Source organism: Coturnix japonica, chromosome 4, assembly GCF_054131305.1.
Source record: "Coturnix japonica strain WE chromosome 4, WE-NBRP24, whole genome shotgun sequence".
In the NCBI taxonomy this organism is placed as follows: Eukaryota; Metazoa; Chordata; class Aves; order Galliformes; family Phasianidae; genus Coturnix; species Coturnix japonica.
Window position 1 is genome coordinate 5,113,326 of NC_140666.1, and position 6,000 is coordinate 5,119,325.

Consider the following 6,000-nt stretch of genomic DNA (forward strand, 5'->3'; position numbering starts at 1 on the left):
CGGCGGAAAACCAAGTAAAGCAAGGTCAGATCGGACGAAAACCAAGAAAAGCGGGGTTAGAGCAGAGGAAAACCAAGAAAAGAGGGGTTAGAGCGGAGGAAATCCAAGAAAAGCGGGGTCAGAGAGGAGGAAAATCAAGAAAAGCTATGTTACAGCAGAGGAAAATCAAGAAAAATGAGATTAGAGATGAGGAAAACCAAGAAAAGCGATGTTAGAGCGGAGGAAAACCAAGAAAACAAGGTTAGAGCGAAGGAAAATCAAGAAAAGCGTGGTCAGAGCTGAGAAAAACGAAGAAAAGCGGGGTTAGAACGGAGGAAAACCAAGAAAAGCGCGGTTAGAACGGAGACAAACTAAGAAAAGCGGGGTTAGATCGGAGGAAAACCAAGAAAAGCGGGATTAGAGCGGAGGAAAACCAAGAAAAGCAGGGATAGAGCAGAGGAAAACTAAGAAAAGCGAAGTTAGAGCGGAGGAAAACCAAGAAAAGCGGGGATAGAGCGGCGGAAAACAAAGAAAAGCGGGGTTAGAGCGGTGGTAAACCAAGAAAAGCGGGGTGAGAGAGGAGGAAAACCAAGAAAAGCGGGGATAGAGCAGAGGAAAAAAAGAAAAGCGAAGTTAGAGCAGAGGAAAACCAAGAAAACCGTGGTCAGAGCGGACGAAAACCAAGAAAAGCGAGGTTAGAACGGAGGAAAACCAAGAAAAGTGAAGTTAGCACGGAGGAAAACCAAGAAAAGCAGGGTTAGAGCGGAGGAAAACCAAGAAAGCTGGGTTAGAGCGGAGGAAAACCAAGAAAGCTGGGTTAGAGCGGAGATAAACCAAGAAAAGAGAAGTTAGAGCACAGGAAAACCAAGAACAGCGGGGATAGAGCGGAAGAATAACAAGAAAAGCGGGCTTAGAGCGGAGGAAAACCAAGAAAAATGGGGTAAGAACGCAGGAAAACCAAGAAAAGCGAAGTTAGAGCAAAGGAAAACCAAGAAAAGCGGGGTCAGAGCAGAGATAAACCAAGAAAAGAGAAGTTATAGCACAGGAAATGTCTCGCTCCAATTTAGGAGTGAGGCAAAGGTTCTTTTAATAATGTTATGCCCGGCGTGAGATTAAGAAGAAGAGCATTCAAATGTTGATCCGACCAGTTTATTGGAAATAATAGACAATTGGAGGGATGGGGAAGGGAGAGTGACGAATGCCAAAATTAGGGTGATGGGGAAGGGAAAGTAGGCGATAGAAAAAGGTAGAAAAGAGCAAGAATTACGTTAAAGCGGGGAATAGTCACCTCCTGGATGCAGCAGCGTCCCGTAGCACGTTGTTAACGTTGGTCCGGGGCAAAATAAGCGTAGGGGAGAGCAGCAACGGAGTAGCAGGCTGCAAACAGCAGATCGGTGAATCGCAGAAAAGATGGTCAGAGTACCGTGGTCTCTAGAAGCAGTGTCTCGGGCAGCGAGGTCCCTCGGAGCAGAGTCTCGAGCAGCAATCCCAGAAAAGAGAATAGGCAGCAGTAGGACAACGGTGGAGGAATCTGAGGTCGGATACCTAGATGCCCACAAAACCGTGGTTTGCCCGTGCCCTTTTTATCCTTCTTTCCAGCCTTCCAGAGATTTTGGGACGGCTCGGGTCAGAGTCTTGTGACTTCCTCAGAGCTGTCAATCTTCCTTGAGATGGGCCAACAGGAAAGACCACTTAAGGGCCATTAGTCCTCAGGGATGGCCATCTTCCTTGAGATAGGCCAACACAAAAAGACCACTCAAGGGCCATTGATCAGTATCTTATCTCCCTTTCGTAGCTCCCGGACTTGTCCATCTCCTGTGTGTCTCAGACAAAGGCAGTCCTGGAACCTTGGCCAGGACTTGCCTGAACTTGTCCATTTCAGCAAACATTGAGACAGTAATGTAAAAAGCATGGCCTCTTAGAGGAAAACCAAGAAAAGCGAGGATAGATCAGAGGAAAACAAAGAAAAGTGGGGTTAGAGCGGCGGAAAACCAAGTAAAGCAAGGTCAGATCGGACGAAAACCAAGAAAAGCGGGGTTAGAGCAGAGGAAAACCAAGAAAAGAGGGGTTAGAGCGGAGGAAATCCAAGAAAAGCGGGGTCAGAGAGGAGGAAAATCAAGAAAAGCTATGTTACAGCAGAGGAAAATCAAGAAAAATGAGATTAGAGATGAGGAAAACCAAGAAAAGCGATGTTAGAGCGGAGGAAAACCAAGAAAACAAGGTTAGAGCGGAGGAAAATCAAGAAAAGCGTGGTCAGAGCTGAGAAAAACGAAGAAAAGCGGGGTTAGAACGGAGGAAAACCAAGAAAAGCGCGGTTAGAACGGAGGAAAACTAAGAAAAGCGGGGTTAGATCGGAGGAAAACCAAGAAAAGCGGGATTAGAGCGGAGGAAAACCAAGAAAAGCAGGGATAGAGCAGAGGAAAACTAAGAAAAGCGAAGTTAGAGCGGAGGAAAACCAAGAAAAGCGGGGATAGAGCGGCGGAAAACAAAGAAAAGCGGGGTTAGAGCGGTGGTAAACCAAGAAAAGCGGGGTGAGAGAGGAGGAAAACCAAGAAAAGCGGGGATAGAGCAGAGGAAAAAAAGAAAAGCGAAGTTAGAGCAGAGGAAAACCAAGAAAACCGTGGTCAGAGCGGACGAAAACCAAGAAAAGCGAGGTTAGAACAGAGGAAAACCAAGAAAAGTGAAGTTAGCACGGAGGAAAACCAAGAAAAGCAGGGTTAGAGCGGAGGAAAACCAAGAAAGCTGGGTTAGAGCGGAGGAAAACCAAGAAAGCTGGGTTAGAGCGGAGATAAACCAAGAAAAGAGAAGTTAGAGCACAGGAAAACCAAGAACAGCGGGGATAGAGCGGAAGAATAACAAGAAAAGCGGGCTTAGAGCGGAGGAAAACCAAGAAAAATGGGGTAAGAACGCAGGAAAACCAAGAAAAGCGAAGTTAGAGCAAAGGAAAACCAAGAAAAGCGGGGTCAGAGCAGAGATAAACCAAGAAAAGAGAAGTTAGAGCACAGGAAATGTCTCGCTCCAATTTAGGAGTGAGGCAAAGGTTCTTTTAATAATGTTATGCCCGGCGTGAGATTAAGAAGAAGAGCATTCAAATGTTGATCCGACCAGTTTATTGGAAATAATAGACAATTGGAGGGATGGGGAAGGGAGAGTGACGAATGCCAAAATTAGGGTGATGGGGAAGGGAAAGTAGGCGATAGAAAAAGGTAGAAAAGAGCAAGAATTACGTTAAAGCGGGGAATAGTCACCTCCTGGATGCAGCAGCGTCCCGTAGCACGTTGTTAACGTTGGTCCGGGGCAAAATAAGCGTAGGGGAGAGCAGCAACGGAGTAGCAGGCTGCAAACAGCAGATCGGTGAATCGCAGAAAAGATGGTCAGAGTACCGTGGTCTCTAGAAGCAGAGTCTCGGGCAGCGAGGTCTCTCGGAGCAGAGTCTCGAGCAGCAATCCCAGAAAAGAGAATAGGCAGCAGTAGGACAACGGTGGAGGAATCTGAGGTCGGATACCTAGATGCCCACAAAACCGTGGTTTGCCCGTGCCCTTTTTATCCTTCTTTCCAGCCTTCCAGAGATTTTGGGACGGCTCGGGTCAGAGTCTTGTGACTTCCTCAGAGCTGTCAATCTTCCTTGAGATGGGCCAACAGGAAAGACCACTTAAGGGCCATTAGTCCTCAGGGATGGCCATCTTCCTTGAGATAGGCCAACACAAAAAGACCACTCAAGGGCCATTGATCAGTATCTTATCTCCCTTTCGTAGCTCCCGGACTTGTCCATCTCCTGTGTGTCTCAGACAAAGGCAGTCCTGGAACCTTGGCCAGGACTTGCCTGAACTTGCCCATTTCAGCAAACTTTGAGACAGTAATGTAAAAAGCATGGCCTCTTAGAGGAAAACCAAGAAAAGCGAGGATAGATCGGAGGAAAACAAAGAAAAGTGGGGTTAGAGCGGAGGAAAACCAAGAAAAGCAGTGATAGAGCAGAGGAAAACTAAGAAAAGCGAAGTTAGAGCGGAGGAAAACCAAGAAAAGCGGGGATAGAGCGGCGGAAAACAAAGAAAAGCGGGGTTAGAGCGGTGGTAAACCAAGAAAAGCGGGGTGAGAGAGGAGGAAAACCAAGAAAAGCGGGGATAGAGCAGAGGAAAAAAAGAAAAGCGAAGTTAGAGCAGAGGAAAACCAAGAAAACCGTGGTCAGAGCGGACGAAAACCAAGAAAAGCGAGGTTACAACGGAGGAAAACCAAGAAAAGTGAAGTTAGCACGGAGGAAAACCAAGAAAAGCAGGGTTAGAGCGGAGGAAAACCAAGAAAGGTGGGTTAGAGCGGAGGAAAACCAAGAAAGCTGGGTTAGAGCGGAGATAAACCAAGAAAAGAGAAGTTAGAGCACAGGAAAACCAAGAACAGCGGGGATAGAGCGGAAGAATAACAAGAAAAGCGGGCTTAGAGCGGAGGAAAACCAAGAAAAATGGGGTAAGAACGCAGGAAAACCAAGAAAAGCGAAGTTAGAGCAAAGGAAAACCAAGAAAAGCGGGGTCAGAGCGGAGATAAACCAAGAAAAGAGAAGTTAGAGCACAGGAAATGTCTCGCTCCAATTTAGGAGTGAGGCAAAGGTTCTTTTAATAATGTTATGCCCGGCGTGAGATTAAGAAGAAGAGCATTCAAATGTTGATCCGACCAGTTTATTGGAAATAATAGACAATTGGAGGGATGGGGAAGGGAGAGTGACGAATGCCAAAATTAGGGTGATGGGGAAGGGAAAGTAGGCGATAGAAAAAGGTAGAAAAGAGCAAGAATTACGTTAAAGCGGGGAATAGTCACCTCCTGGATGCAGCAGCGTCCCGTAGCACGTTGTTAACGTTGGTCCGGGGCAAAATAAGCGTAGGGGAGAGCAGCAACGGAGTAGCAGGCTGCAAACAGCAGATCGGTGAATCGCAGAAAAGATGGTCAGAGTACCGTGGTCTCTAGAAGCAGAGTCTCGGGCAGCGAGGTCCCTCGGAGCAGAGTCTCGAGCAGCAATCCCAGAAAAGAGAATAGGCAGCAGTAGGACAACGGTGGAGGAATCTGAGGTCGGATACCTAGATGCCCACAAAACCGTGGTTTGTCCGTGCCCTTTTTATCCTTCTTTCCAGCCTTCCAGAGATTTCGGGACGGCTCGGGTCAGAGTCTTGTGACTTCCTCAGAGCTGTCAATCTTCCTTGAGATGGGCCAACAGGAAAGACCACTTAAGGGCCATTAGTCCTCTGGGATGGCCATCTTCCTTGAGATAGGCCAACACAAAAAGACCACTCAAGGGCCATTGATCAGTATCTTATCTCCCTTTCGTAGCTCCCGGACTTGTCCATCTCCTGTGTGTCTCAGACAAAGGCAGTCCTGGAACCTTGGCCAGGACTTGCCTGAACTTGTCCATTTCAGCAAACATTGAGACAGTAATGTAAAAAGCATGGTCTCTTAGAGGAAAACCAAGAAAAGCGAGGATAGATCGAAGGAAAACAAAGAAAAGTGGGGTTAGAGCGGCGGAAAACCAAGTAAAGCGGGGTCAGATCAGACAAAAACCAAGAAAAGCGGGGTTAGAGCAGAGGAAAACCAAGAAAAGAGGGGTTAGAGCGGAGGAAATCCAAGAAAAGCGGGGTCAGAGAGGAGGAAAATCAAGAAAAGCTATGTTACAGCAGAGGAAAATCAAGAAAAATGAGATTAGAGATGAGGAAAACCAAGAAAAGCGATGTTAGAGCGGAAGAAAACCAAGAAAACAAGGTTAGAGCGGAGGAAAATCAAGAAAAGCGTGGTCAGAGCTGAGAAAAACGAAGAAAAGCGGGGTTAGAACGGAGGAAAACCAAGAAAAGCGTGGTTAGTGCGGAGGAAAACTAAGAAAAGCGGGGTTAGATCGGAGGAAAACCAAGAAAAGCGGGATTAGAGCGGAGGAAAACCAAGAAAAGCGAGGATAGAGCGGCGGAAAACAAAGAAAAGCGGGGTTAGAGCGGTGGTACACCAAGAAAAGCGGGGTGAGAGTGGAGGAAAACCAAGAAAAGCGGGGAT